The sequence below is a fragment of the Schistocerca americana genome, chromosome 1, assembly GCF_021461395.2.
Source record: "Schistocerca americana isolate TAMUIC-IGC-003095 chromosome 1, iqSchAmer2.1, whole genome shotgun sequence".
NCBI classification, from domain to species: domain Eukaryota; kingdom Metazoa; phylum Arthropoda; class Insecta; order Orthoptera; family Acrididae; genus Schistocerca; species Schistocerca americana.
This window is the reverse complement of record NC_060119.1, coordinates 1101812292-1101827992: the sequence shown is the minus strand read 5'-3', so window position 1 is coordinate 1101827992 and position 15701 is coordinate 1101812292. Positions and strand designations below refer to the sequence as shown.

The 15701-nt window shown below is 44.4% G+C and overlaps 1 non-coding gene across 1 annotated transcript; it reads right to left on the bottom strand.

Annotated features, from left to right (window-relative positions):
• Window positions 1-14605: 14605 nt before the first annotated feature.
• On the bottom strand, window positions 14606-14805 carry LOC124554606. Its single transcript, XR_006968404.1, has one exon. It is a non-coding gene; the product is annotated as a U2 spliceosomal RNA (small nuclear RNA).
• Between the last annotated feature and the right edge of the window lie 896 nt (window positions 14806-15701).

The following is a 15701-nucleotide window of genomic DNA, read 5'->3' as shown; positions in this document are numbered from 1 at the left end:
ACACTCAGACATGGCGATGGCGGCTAAGTGGTCAGTTCAAGATCCACCTTAAGAAATCAGATGGCGGGTCATTTAAAAAATAATAATAATAAGAAACTTGCATAAGTTCTTCCTCGCTGTACGGGCCCTTACCACGGCTAGGGGTGGTTTTGTATTGTACTATCGTAATGTCTCCTTGGTTGAATAATTTTTGTCTGGTGTGCATGTTTTTATTTGTTTTGTTCATTCGTGCCTCCAGAATCTGTGTTAATCCCAACTTTGGCGTTGCCTGTACAGGAGTGGTCCCCGCCGACCAACTGGGAACGGCTGAAGAAGCTGGAACAGGCGCGAGCGAGCGTCCGAGCAAGCTCGGCCGAGCGCTACTCCCTGTTCACTGGCGAGGTGGTAAGTCCCGCCGCGCACTGATCTCCACCTTAAGCTTGAGCCCGAGTCACGGAGAGTAGAATTTGCCCTAAAGTTGTTTGCTGGCTCATGCGACGACTACAAAAGAGTCGGCTTGACTGATAAGTTGTTCGAATGTAGCTTCGTATATTTTTCAGAGGGTAGCTGCGATGCTATATCTCTTGTAAGATTCCTTGAATGCTATTTGCAATGACCAAGTAGAAGCCTCGTCGCCGTCTGGCTTCGAGTGCTGAACTGGAAGGCGCTAGGTTGGGTCGTAACATGACTGTGCACTTTAGCTAATAGCTCCACAGTGAGTTTAAGGTACCATCACTGCTTTAATCTATTAATACAGGGGTAGAGGTGTGCTCATGTACTACGAAAATCGTCGGTTGTTTGAAATGCTATCTGCGTGCTGAAACTCTCACAAGAGTTCAGAGAATTATGTATTTCATGAGGCCAACTACATCTCCTACCCTATTAAAATGACGTTATAATGCCGTCACACCTCGGTCCTAATACTGCTAATTAAAAGCAGACACTTCACCTTTAAGCAGTTTTCTTGTTACCACACAATTACATCGGTGAAAATGATTTTCCGTGAGGGTAGCAAGGTGAGATTTGCTCATCCATAAGTAGTCTCCTGAGTAGGCGTTTAGACAGTCCGGTACCTGATCTGTGTTCTAGTTCTTCTGTTGATGTTTCTTGCGCTCGGTCGTCTAATTTTGCTATGAACTAATAAATTGTGACTTCAGACTGAATTAAATGAAATATCGGAATGCTACTACACATACATCTAATCAACATACATCCTCTGCAAACCACTGTTCAATTCACTTCAAGGGGTGCAGTCTGGAACCGCAAGACCGCTACGGTCGCAGGTTCGAATCCTGCCTCGGGCATGGATGTTTGTGATGTCCTTAGGTTAGTTAGGTTTAACTAGTTCTAAGTTCTAGGGGACTAATGACCTCAGCAGTTGAGCCCCATAGTGCTCAGAGCCATTTGAACCATTTGAACTTCAAGGGGTACTTACTAGTACACCTCAAGTCAAGTATTCTTTACTGTCGATCAGGGTCCCGACTTGAGCAGTGTTGTCACTGGCATCGACTCACATTTAGGTGCTGAAAATAAATGAAGATGACAGACCTAATTTGGCCTCTCCTGGTAACTGTGAAGCTCAGCAGACAGAAAGAGAAGGGTGCTCAAATTTTTGTAAATTTTCCTATTTAATCACTTCGTATTTACAATGAGATGTTTCCATCACTAATTGTGAAAGTGTTGCCGGTGAAGAATTTTGTGCACGATCTAACCACTCGATGTATGTGCCATAAATGTTCGATGGGATTCATGTCGAGCGATATGGGCAACCAAATCATTCCCTCTTATTATCCAAAATGTTCTTCAAACCAATCGCAGAACGATTGTGCCTGATGACAAGCCGAATTGTCATCCATAAAAATTACATAGTTGTCTGGGAACATGGAATCCATGAATGGCTGAAAATGGTAGTAGCCGACCGTAACGACTTCCAGTCAATGATCCATGTAAACACAGCCCACACCATTGTGGAGCAACCACCGGCTTGTACAGTGTTTCATTGATAACTTGGGTACATGGCTTCGTGGGGTTTGCGCCACACCTCCAACCTGCCATCGGCTATTACCAACAGAAATCGGGACTCATCTGATGAGGCCACGATTTTCTAATCGTGTAGGATCCAGTCAGAATGGTCACAAGCCCAGGAAAGGCGGTGCAAGCGATGTCGTGCTGTTCACATGGTTCAAATGGCTCTGAGCACTATGGGATTTAACTTCTGAGGTCATTAGAGACGGAGCGCAAGCTCGGGTTAGGGAAGGATGGGGAAGGAAATCGGCGGTGCCCTTTCAAAGGAACCATCACGGCATTTGCCTGAAACGATTTAGGGAAATCACGGAAAACCTAAATCAGGATGGCTGGAGACGGGATTGAACCGTTGTCCTCCAGAATGCGAGTCCAGTGTGCTAACCACTGCGCCACCTCGCTCGGTAGGCTAACTGATCACGATGTCTGAGACTCAAAAGTCATGCACGCCGACAAACAAAGCCACGGCGAAACTTGGGGTAGCGGCAGGAACTGCATCCGGTCACCGCTTAAATTAACCATGCCACACCTATTAATAACCATATTGATCCTGCGCTGATGCAGGGCATACATACAAGAAAAAGAAGGTAGCACATTGAGTGTCTCTCAGGAAGACAGTGCTCCCCGTCACTACAGATTCTTCAGGCTGGACAAACGTTAATGGCAATATTCCTCAGCACATCTGTGCTGAATGGCGCGAACTGTCTGAGCCGTATGAGAGTTCCTTCAATGTCAAGGTATTTTATAAAAACCGGTCTTCTTCAATCCTAGCCCATCTTTGACCGAGCCAAGGAACACACTAATTACGGCTGGTGCACAAAATACATTCATCCGAAGATGGCGGATTGGTGGATAGCGGAAATATTGTATACAGATGACTGCTTGAGCCGGCTGCAGACCCGAAAAAAATATTGTCAGTTAATACGAAGGAAAAATCTACGTTCTCACATATCAGCTCGTGATCGACTTTGAGTCAGATCCAGATTCCATTCCCGTCTTAATAGTCACTTTGTAACGTATTCATTTTTGCTCCACGTTCAATTTAAAAATCCTTGCCGTCCAGTATTTGTTTCTACTAGACTCTGCATTTATCTTACCTGACTTCAGCCTCGAAACAGGAAGACATACCGCTTCAATTACCAGAGACAATAACCTCCGACAGTTCAACTACACGTCTATCCACCCAACTAAACATCAGACGAACGTCATACCAGAAGATGCTGAAGTTGTTACATATACTAGCACACAAAGTACGAGTGAGGCAAGCACAACGATAACACTGTTGCGAATGGTTGCTAACGCATGTTGCTGATTATTATCTGGATCCAAATCTTTACTTCAATTCAGACGAAAGATGGTTTCACCTTAACGGGTACGTGAACTCTCAAAACATACGCTATTGGTCAACAGGTAATCCCAGGGAAGGCTTGATCTGAAAGGCATGATCTGAAAGTAGGCATTTGGTGAGCAGTTTCAGGCCTCCGGATTGTAGGCCCCTTTTTCTTTAACAGCACCGTAAACTCTCAAGTGTTTGTAACGGAATCGTTGCAGCCATTCATAGCGCAGCTAAACGAGGTACAACGACAGCATGTGCGTTTCAAGAAAGATGGCCTACGGAGCATACTTCTCGATTTTCAATGTCATACGTCCATGAAGCTTTTGGACAAAAACGTACAGTTTCCGCAGGTTTATGGTCTCCCATATCTCCCGGTCTGTCTACATGTCATTTTTATTTGTGAGGTAATTCAAAACATAAAGTGTGCAATAACAACATACATACAATTGAAGAGCTGAAAATAAAGATTTGCAGTGCGAGGGTGGAAATCACACCAAATGTACTGGAAAAAGTTTCCAGAGACATGTTGACGCGTGATGAGTTGTGTATCGAAGTTTATGGTGAACATTTTCAGCACGTCCTATGAATTATTGACAATTAATGTTCATTACGTCGTTTTTCGTAATAATAATTTAGTACTCTGTATTCAGTATTGACAATAGAAGAGTAAATTGTCTGCGTATTGTTTTATTTTTGCCTCCCTGAATAAGTTCACTTTATTAGATGATTGAATTATAAGATTTACTTAACTTGAGACTATTCTTTTCCACAGGCAAGCATAGAATATTTACAACTGTCACTGACTATAAAAGGCCAGCCGGTGTAGCCGAGCGGTTGTAGGCGCTTCAGTCTGGAATCGCACGATCGCTCCGGTCGCAGGTTCTAATCCTGCCTCGGGCATAGATGTGTGTGATGTCCTTAGGTTAGTTAGGTGTAAGTAGTTCTAAGTTCTAGGGGGCTGATGACCATAGATGTTAAGTTCCATAGTGCTCAGAGCCATTTGAACCATTTGAACTGACTATAAAAGCATACAATCACAAACTGTTGTCTTGAAGTACAATGTTCAACTACAGGACACGGTCATCTGAAACATCGCGATCAATGTTCATTGACGATGTTGTTGACCGCTGAAGCTGAGGTTACAAACTGGGCTGAACTCTTCCGTGATCGACACTGGTGCGAAAAGTGGCAATTGCCCCTGAATAAAGAAAAGTGTGAAGTTATTCACATCAGTACTAAAAGAAATCAGCTAAATTTCGATTATGCGATAAGTCACACAAATCTGAGGGCTGTAAATTCAACTAAATACTTAGGGATTACAATTGCAAATAACCTAAATTGGAACGATCACATAGATAATATTGTGGGTAGAGCAAACCAAAGACTGCGATTCATTGGCAGAAAACTTAGAAGGTGCAATAGGTCTATTAAAGAGACTGCTTACACTACGCTTGTCCGCTCTATTCTAGAGTATTGCTGTGAGGTGTGGGATCCGCATCAGGTGGGACTGACGGATGACGGAAAGAAGGGAAGCTCGTTTTGTATTATCGCGAGATAGTGGAGATAGTGTCGCAGACATGATACGTGAGTTGGAGTGGCAATCATTAAAACAAAGGTGTTTTTTCGTTGCGACGGGATCTTCTCATGAAATTTCAATCATCAGTTTTCTCCTCCGATAGCGAAAACATTCTGTTGGGACCCACCTACATAGGGAGAAATGATCATCACGATAAAATAAGAGAAATCAAGGCCTGCACAGAAAAATTTTAAGTGCTCATTTTTCCCGCGTGCCTTTCGAGAGTGGAACGGTAGAGAGACAGAATGTAGGTGGTTCATTGAACCCTCTGCCAGGCACTTTATTGTGAATAGCAGAGTAATCACGTAGATGTAGACGTAGATATTGACCTCCGGTGCGAGTGCGCTACTGTACTGAGAGGAAGGTGTGGTCTTCTGGAGTGCATCCCATACGACGTTGCAGATTGAAGCGAGCCCCCCTTAATGTCTGCTGCAACGTTCGTGTTGCCGGCTTTGGTGCGGGACTGCGATCTCTGGACAGTACCAGAAGAAGAATGTGGACAAATTCGTTACATACTACCTTAAGACATCGTTGTAGGTTTTGCGGATGATAGTTGCCGGTTAAATCGAGAAGACAGTATAACCGCCACGCAACCATGACACGTTCGAGCCGTCTCGCTGACGGCGCAGCTGCCACACCCGTATTCACGTAAACACTGACACTGTAAAGTGGTGAGATGGTCCTTCCCCCCCCTCAATTACTGAGTCTTGTCTGTCAAACCGGCCCTGAGATTTATGTGTACTTAACTGCACGACAGTAAACGTGAATATACCACGTTTTAACTCTTTAAATAATTTGTTTAATGCTGTTTAATGCTGTTATATGCAAATGATTAGCTTTTCAGAGCATTCACACAAGGTTGGCGCCGGTGGTGACACCTACGACGTGCTGACATGAGGAAAGTTTCCAACCGATTTCTCATACACAAACAGCAGTTGACCGGCGTTGCCTGATGAAACGTTGTTGGGATGCCTCGTGTAAGGAGGAGGAATGCGTACCATCACGCTTCCGACTTTGATAAAGGTCAGATTGTAGCCTATCACGATTGTGGTTTATCGTATCGCGACATTGATGCTCGCGTTGGTCGAGATCCAACGACTGTTAGCAGAATATAGAATCGGTGGGTTCGGGAGGGTAATACGGCCTCGTATCACTAGCAGTCGAGATGACAAGCATCTTATCCGCATGACTGTAACGGATCGTGCAGCCACGTCTCGATCGCTGAGTCAACCGATGGGGACGTTTGCAAGACAACAACCATCTGCACGAACAGTTCGACGACGTTTGCAGCAGCATGGACTATCAGCTCGGAGACCATGGCTACGGTTACTCTTGACGCTGCATCACAGACAGGAGCGCCTGCGATGGTGTATTCAACGACGAACCTGGGTGTACGAATGGCAAAACGTCATTTTTTCGGATGAATCCAGGTTCTGTTTACAGCATCATGATGGTTGCATCCGTGTTTGGCGACATCGTGGTGAACGCACATTGGAAGCGTGTATCCATCATTGCCATACTGGCGTATCACCCGGTGTGATGGTATGGGGTGCCATTGGTTACACGTCTCGGTCATCTCTTGTTCGCATTGACGGCACTTTGAACGGTGGACGTTACATTTCAGATGTGTTACGACCCGTGACTCTACCCTTCATTCGATCCCTGCGAAACCCTACATTTCAGCAGTATAATGTACGACCGCATTTTGCAGGTCCTGTACGGGCCTTTCTGGATACAGAAAATGTTCGACTGCTGTCCTGGCCTGTACATTCTCCAGATCCCTCACCAATTGAAAACGTCTGGTGAATGGTGGCCGAGCAACCGGGTCGTTACAATACGCCAGTCACTACTCTTGATGAACTGTGGTATCGTGTTGAAGCTGCATGGGCAGCTGTACCTGTACACGCCATCCAAACTATGTTTGACTCAATGCCCAGGCGTATCAAGGCCGTTATTACGGCCAGAGGTGGTTGTTGTAGGTACTGATTTCTGAGGATCTATGCACCCAAATTGCGTGAAAATGTTATCACATGTCAGTTCTAGTATAATAAATGTGTCCAATGAATACCCGTTATCATCTGCATTTCTTTTTGTTGTAGCAATTTTAATGGCCAGTAGTGTATTAGGATGGCTCATAAGTTCCTAGCGTTTTTGTTTTACATGTTGGTATTCGATGGGTATGAATTTGTTTATCAACTTTCTTATCTGTTGTTCACTGTCGGTACTTGAATTTGCGTATTGTCATTTTTTCATTTGGAGATAGTAAATGGAGCTGTGAATGCTAGAAAATGGAAAGCCACATGGGGAAATAGGGACATTTCCGACTTATTCTGTTGTTTGAGTTCGATAGAGGAGGCAGCCAGAAACATTTGTGGCGTATATGGGCATAATGCCACTCGGCGGAGCACAGCAAGAAAATGGTTTTCTCTTTCTAAGGATTATCGTTTTGATATTAGTGTCGCTCCACGCTCAGGAAAACCTTCGGGGTTTGATGAAGATCTTTTAAACGCATTAAATCACAATGCGCCACGTCAGTCTACTCTAGAACTGGCAAATGCGGTGAACCGTGATCATACCACCATCGTGCAACATTTGCATGCGACGAGGAGGGTTCAAAAGTCCCGTGTATGGATACCGCATGCTCTAAGCCAAAATCACAAAAATCAGCGGCCAGACATAAGTGCGTCTCTGCTTGCTCATTATCAACTGTCTCGTGAGCAACACCGACTATTCCTGTCCTGTGTCATCACTGGCGACGATAACCTAACCTAAGGAAGAGAGAGGGAGCTCACCATTTGCGCCATAATCGACAGGACCTGTAGTACAGAGCCGTGTGAAGGGTCTCAATCAGAGGCTCAGACAGTTCTGTGACCATGTGGCTGCAGATTCCTCTACTTGCGACATTGAGTGGCTGTGTTTTGGGTTCAGTTGAATAAGTCAGCAGTCCACTACAAGCAGGAGGCGTCTACACGGATGGCAGACGCTGTTTGGCCGGCCGGGGTGACAGAGCGGTTCTAGGCGCTACAGTCTGGAACCGCGTGACCGCTACAGTCGCAGGTTAGAATCCTGCCTCGGGCATGGATGTGTGTGATGTCCTTAGGTTAGTTAGGTTTAAGTAGTTCTAAGTTCTAGGGGACTGATAACCACTGCAGTTGAGGCCCATAGTGCTCAGAGCCATTTGAACCAAGACACTGTTTGGCGTGGACTAGGCGTTTTCTAGGTTAGAGGCTCTCAGCAAAAAAAAGGACTGCTGTCTCGAAGGGTGTATGTCGAACACGGGAAGAACGTAGATACAGAAACCATCGGTATAACAGTTGTAAATTGTCGTAGCTGTGTTGGGAAAGAGCCAGAGCTCCAAGCGCTAATAAAAAGCACAGATGCTCAAATCGTTATTAGCAGCGAAAGATGGCTAAAGCCGGAGATAAGTACAGCCGAAATTTTTTGCGAAGAACCGTCGGTGTTTCGAAGGGATAAGCTAAACACAGTTGGCGGTGGCGTTTTTATTACTGTTAGAAGTAGTTTATCTCGTAGCGCAATTGAAGTAGATAATCCTTGTGAGTTAGTATCGACAGAGGTCATTCAAAGCAACTGAAATAAAATAATAATTGCAGCCTTTTACCGACCTCCCAACTCGGATGATACAACTGCTGAAAAGTTCAAAGATAAGTAGGGATTAATTTCAAACACGTACACGAGTCATACAATTATAGTTGGTGGTGATATTATTTTACCCTCGATATGTTGGCGGAAATAGATTTTTAAATCCGGAGGTAAGCAGATAACATAAGCCGAAATTGTGCTAAACGGATTCTGTGAAAATTATTTCGAGGAGTTAGTTCATGAGACGACGCGATTAATAAACTATTGCGGAAACGCACTTGACCTCTTAGCAGCAAATAATCCTGAGCAACAAACGAGCATCAAAACGGATACAGAGATTAGTGAACACAGGGTTGTCGTAGAGAGACTGAAAACTATGCCCCCCAAATCCTCTAAAAATAAACGCAAAATGTGCTACACAGCAAAGCAGATAAAAATTCTCTTGACACCTTCCTGTGAGACAATCTCCGCTTCTCCCAAATTAACAATTTAAGTGTAAGCTAGTTGTGGCCTGAATTCAGAGAAGTACTATCGACAGCAGTTGAGAGATTCATACCAAATAAATTGACAAACGATGGAGCTGATCCCCCCCCCCCCCCCCCCCCCTTAGTACAAGAAAGCGTCAGAATACTGTTACAGAATCTACAAAAAAAAAAGCATGTCAAATTTAAACGAACGCAAAATCTTCACGATTGGCGAGCTTGTACAGAAACTCGATATTCAGCGCGGCCTTGAATGCAAGATGTTTCTCATAGTTTCAACAACGAAACTTTGTCTCGAAATCTGGCAGAAAATCGAAATAAATTCTGATCGTAATGATAGTAAGTAAGCGACAAGACACAGTCAATGCCTTGTCCACGCTATAGCAATGGATATACTATCGACGACACTGCCACCAAAGCAGAGTTACTAAACTTAGCCTTCCAAAATTCCTTCACCAAAGAACTCGAACCAAGAACAGCTGCCAGCATGAGTAACTTAGAAGTAGATATCCTCTGTGTAGTAAAGTAACTTAAATCACTTAGTAAAAGAAAGTCTTCTAGTCCAGATTGTATACCAGTTAGGTTCCTTTCAGAACACGCTGATGCAATAACTCTATACTTAACAATCATATACAACCGCTCACACGACGAAAGATACGTACCCAAAGACTGAAAATTTGCACAGTCACACGAATATTGAAGAAAGGTAGCAGGAGTAATCTACTAAATTGCAGATCCATATCATCAACGCTGATGTGCAGCAGGATTTTGGAACGTACATTGTGTTCGAACATTGTAAGATATCTTGAAGAGAACGGTCTATTGACACACAGTCGACACGGATTTAGAAAACATCGTTCTTGTGAAACACAACTAGCGCTTTACACACACGAAGTGTTGAGTGCTACTGACAAAGGATTTCATATTGAGTCCGTATTGCTAGATTTCCAGAGGGCTTTTGACGTTGTACCAAACAAGCGGCTTGTAGTCAAATTGGTTGCTTATGGAACATCGTCTCAGTTATGTGACTGGATTCGTGATTTAGTGTTAGAGAGGTGACATTTCGTAGTAGCTGATGGAAAGTCATTTAGTAAAACAGAAATGATCTCTGGTGTTCCTCTGCTGTTCCTTATCTATATAAGCGATTTCGGAGACAACCTGAACAACCGTCTTAGACTGCTTGCGGATGACGTTGTTGTTTATTGTCTAATAAAATTGTCAGAAGATCAAAACAAATTTCTAGATGATTCAGAAAACATAGTTGCATAGTGCGAATTTTGGCAATCGACGATAAGTAGTGAAAAGTGTGAGATAATCCAATAACTGCTAAAAGGAATCCGTTAAATTCGGTTACAAGATAAATCAGTCAAATCTAAAGGCTGAAATTCCACTGAATACCTAGGAATTACAATTACGAGCAACTTAAGCTGGAAAGAACACATAGAAAATGTTGTGGGGAAGGCAAACCAAAGACTTCCTTTCACTTCCAGAACACTTAGAAAATGTAACAGATCGACTGAACACACTACCTACACTGCACTTCTTCTTTTGAAGTACTGCTACGCAATCACTGATTCTTACCAGATAGGACTAACTGGACGCATAGAGAAAGTTCAAAGAAGAACAGCACGTTTTGTATTATCGCGAAATATGGGAGAGAGTGTCTCTGACATGATACACTAATTGGGGTGGACGTCATTATAACAATGGTGTTTTTTGTTGCGGCGGAATCTTCTCACGGAATTTCAATCATCAGCTTTCTCCTCCGAATGCGAAAATATTTTGTTGACGCCGAACTACGTGGAGAGAAACTATCATCACAAAAAATAAGAGAAATCAGAGCCCGTTCCAAAAGATGTAGGTGTTCGGTTTTCCCGCACTGTGTGCGAGACTGGAATAACAGAGAATTATTTGGAAGGTGGTTCGATGAACCCTCTGCCAGGCACTTAAGTGTGGTCTGCAGAGTAACCATGTAGACGTAGATATAGATGTAAACGTTCAGCCGAAACAAACCAGCAGCGCCCCGTACAAAGAGCTGCTCGCATCGCGAAAGATAATGTTATGCATCTTGTATAAAAGCGACGCTGTGGTGTACTGCGAATTGCTTGCCCGAGGTGTAACCAACACTGCGGACATTTATTGTCAAAAACTGAGACATGTGGTAGACACAGTCCAAGAACAACAACCCCCTCGCATTCTGCTAGACCGGCAAAGGAAAAAATCTTTCGTATTCACTCTTTCCGCTCTCTATCGATCAACCTTGAAGGAACTTCCTTCCCGAACGAAAACGCTATCCGAACATGGCTCGACGATTTCTTCGCCTCAAAACCACGTGATTTCTACAGGCACGGAGTTGGAAGTAACCCCATCGTTGGCAGACTGTTTTAATTATAGATGACTAAAGTCTCTGTTGTGTGTATCTTAAACCAATGGAGAAACGCTACGAACATACACACCAACCCAATACCTACTAATTTCGGTGAATTTACCAGTATCACTTTGAAGCCACCATACTTTGGCGCCACGTGGGGCAGCAAAACTGGTGTTTTACATGTCATTTCCTGTTCATTACGATAAATTGTTCACGTACGTATCAGATTTTACGATTTGGCGGGAAAAGATGGGTCACGTATTTCCCGTACGCTAATTCCACACCACACTTCAGTCTTTATACACTACTGGCCATTAAAATTGCTACACCACGAAGATAACGTGCTACAGACGCGAAATTTAACCGACGGGAAGATTATGCTGTTATATGCAAATGATTAGCTTTTCAGAGCATTCACACAAGGTTGGCGCCGGTGGTGACACCTACAACGTGCTGACATGAGGAAAGTTTCCAAACGATTTCACGTACGCAAACAGCAGTTGACCGGCGTTGCCTGGTGAAACGTTGTTGTGATGCCTCTTGTAAGGAGGGGAAATGGGTACCAACACGTTTCCGACTTTGATAAAACTCTGATTGTAGCCTATCGCGATTGCGGTTTATCGTATCGCGACATTGCTGTTCGCGTTGGTCGAGATCCAATGACTGCTAGCACAATATTCGAGGAATGGGTCGGGTGCAGCACTCAGAGTCTGCACCCCAGAATTGGTTCTCAGGCGAAGTGGAGATAGTAACGAGGATATTGCGCAGCATCAAATGGTTCAAATAGCTCTGAGCACTATGGGACTTAACTGCTGAGGTAATCAGTCCCCTAGAACTTATAACTACTTAAACCTGACTAACCTAAGGACATCACACACATCCGTGCCCGGGGCAGGATTCGAACCTGCGACCGTAGCGGTCGCGCGGTTCCAGACTGTAGCGCCTAGAACCACGCGGCCACGCCGAGCGGCGCGCAGCATCCTCCGGAAGTTTACAACACGTCTCACTCGCTGAAGTGTCTGTAGAGTTAAGTATGGCATCACGATAAAGTTTTACGAGACTCAGTGGTAATCTAAAATTTTTGTGTTGCAACAATGCCCACGTTATGCATGAGCTTAGAGACTTTTCCACAAACTTCATGGTTGCGAGCATTGTATTTTCTACCCTTATCCGGATTTATCTTCATATATCGTTGTTCCACATGTGTACTGATCGAAAGATCATCCATTGAAATGTAAGGATTCCTAGCTTTTCACAAACTTCTCTTCAGCAGAATTTGGGCAATCTTGTTAGCGGTAAACTTCAGTTTATTATGCTGTAGGAGATACTGCAACCAGCCACAAGCTTTTAGAAACGATTTTATTCTACCTTTACTAGCTTCTGGCCTGAGTCCAGCGTTGATCTCTTGGCGAGTTTTACGTTTATGTCCTAAAATATAACAAAGCTTTTGTGATTACACAGTACTTAAAAGATCCTACATTTTAAATTGGTACGTTGTACTTACTACACGAAAATCTATTCTTTATACATAGGTTTAATTCTCTTTTTCGATCCATGCTGATCCGTGAGTTAAGCTACATTAGCTTAGCTGATGGATCAGCATGGACTGTAAACCCTGCAAGTATCTGGAAGCTGAAATTCGCTCTGAATATATTTCAAACAGTTTAGGTGATTCAGTAAATGAGTTTCTGCAAGCAGGGCTCACTCTGATGTGTTCTTTCGGGCTCTAAGAGAAAGAGTATCAGTTTGTTGTGGGTTGTAGTCATATTGCCTGTGACAGACCACGGGGGTACGTTATTATTATCATGACCGTTTGACATGCGTCTTCCGATCGCGCTAAAACAAGAATGATCAAAGTCCATGGATTCCCTACTTTGATAAAAGTATGAGATGCACAAAAGGAAAGAGGAGGAGCCATCCTCTTAGTGTTCAGATATAGTACGTAGCTTCTACGATGTACCCATAGTAGAACGAAGGCATGTGGCATTTTCTTATGTGAAACACCTAACTACTGATTTTTTAAGCGCTAGATGACAATTTACACGCCTTTGTGTTACAGAGGAAGACCGTCGAAACCGCAGACCAGAATACGATTTGCAGCTTGGGAGACTATTTCAATAGGCTGTCAGACAATGTACAGGACGGAGGAGCTGCTCCATTGCCTCAGCAACGCCGAAGACGGGCCAAGGTGAGGAAGATCCACGTGTTCTCACTATATTTGTACTGAATTTCGTAACGTTTCATTATCGCATTTAGGTTCTTTCATTACGCACATAAACGCTATTGAGCGATCATTTTATCACGGAATTTTCAAATATCCACTGAGACCTCTGCTCTATAGATCTTACATCCAGCATTAGTCTAAATAAAAAAAAAAAGCATTCTAAAAAAGCAAAACCGACGCACCACGAAGGAACTATGTAATTTGCTCACAAATTAACTTTCATACAGGTATGGACGGATAACGCAAAATTATAAACTTTGGCGGCCATTGAATGGATTGAAATTACAATGACATCCAGACCTTGATGTGCTTACAGGGGTTGAGAAATATCAACGGGGACAGGTGAAAATGCGTGCCCCGACCAGGACTCGAACCCGAGATTTCCTGCTTACATGGCAGAGACTCTGTCAATTTTTTTGATCTCATTTTGTTCGTTATGGGTCGTTGTATTTGTTCGGGGCGGACGTCCTGTGACACTTGTTCAGGTTCATCGTAGATCCATTAACTCAGTCTTTTTTATTACAGCGGGCAGCGAACCCTCTGACCGCACACGCTGAGCTACTGTGCCGGCTTTCCGATCTACATCTACATATACATCCATACTCCGCAAGCCACCTGACGGTGTGTCGCGGAGGGTACCTTGAGTACCTCTATCGGTTCTCCCTTCTATTCCAGTCTCGTATTGTTCGCGGAAAGAAGGATTGTCGGTATGCTTCTGTGTGGGCTCTAATCTCTCTGCTTATATCCTCATGGTCTCTTCGCGAGACATACGTAGGAGAGAGCAATATACTGCTTGAATCTTCGGTGAAGGTATGTTCTCGAAACTTTAACAAAAGCCCGTACCGAGCTACTGAACGCCTCTCCTGCAGAATCTTCCACTGGAGTTTATCATCTCCGTAACGTTTTCGCGATTACCAAATGAGCCTGTAACGAAGTGCACTGCTCTCTGTTGGATCTTCTCCATCTCTTCTATCAACCCTATCTGGTACGGATCCCACACTGCTGAGCAGTATTCAAGCAGTGGGCGAACAAGCGTACTGTAACCTACTTCCCGCAACAGAGGTGGACCAAGCCCCTAGCAGTCCGTCATGAGCCAAAAATGAGTTTATTATTCTGGTCCTGTGATGCAGGAGGTATCAGATATTAAGCTGATAAGAACATATACTGCACTTTGATCTTAGCCAAATCCATCTGAGCCACCGAGGACACAGAGGACAGTGCGACTGCAGAGACTTATCTCCGGCACGCTCCCCATGAGACCCACATTTCTAACTTACTGTCCACACACTACATTTGTAGTGCCCCTGGATACTATACTCATTACTCGCGGCAGTCAATAACGGATTCCCGTAAGAGGTCGGGCAATGTGAGTGCATTCGCACTGAGGATCATTGGCCGGTAAGCCTTATCTACACTCACGATCATAAATTAAGGATAATGCTGATACATGGTGAAACTACCCTCTGGTGGGCGGTTTGCGGGTGTAAATCACCTCGGGGTTTAACCATGCGGTGCGTTTGACCTGCGGTCGTCGCACGGTAGCTCTGGCAGCAGTCCACATACGCAGAGGTGTGTTGGTGCATGACAGAGTACGGTGCAGCGATTAAGTGTGCAGACGTTCTCAGACGTGCTAATGGTGACTGTATGTTGAAAATGGCTCAAAGAACACTTACTGATGACGTCATGAGGGCTAAAATAGTAGGGCGATTGGAGGCTGGTCAAACACAGCAGGTTCTCAGCACGGGCCCTCCGTGTGCCACAAAGTGCGATCTCAAGATTATGGCAACGATGCCAGGAGACAGGAAACGTGTCCAGGCGCTACAGTACGGGACATCCACAGTGTAAAGTACCACAAGAAGCCCCATATCTCACCATCAGTGCCCCCAGACGGCCACGGAGTACTGCGGGTAGCCTTGCTCGGGACCTTAACGCAGCCGCTGGAATAGTTGTCTCCAGACACACAGTCTACAGACGACTGAACAGACATGGTTTATTCGCCCAGAGACCTGCAAGGTGCATTCCACTGACCTCTGATCACAGGAGAGCTCATTAAGCCTGGTGCCAAGAACACAATACATGGTCATTGGAACAGTGGTCCCAGGTTATGTTCA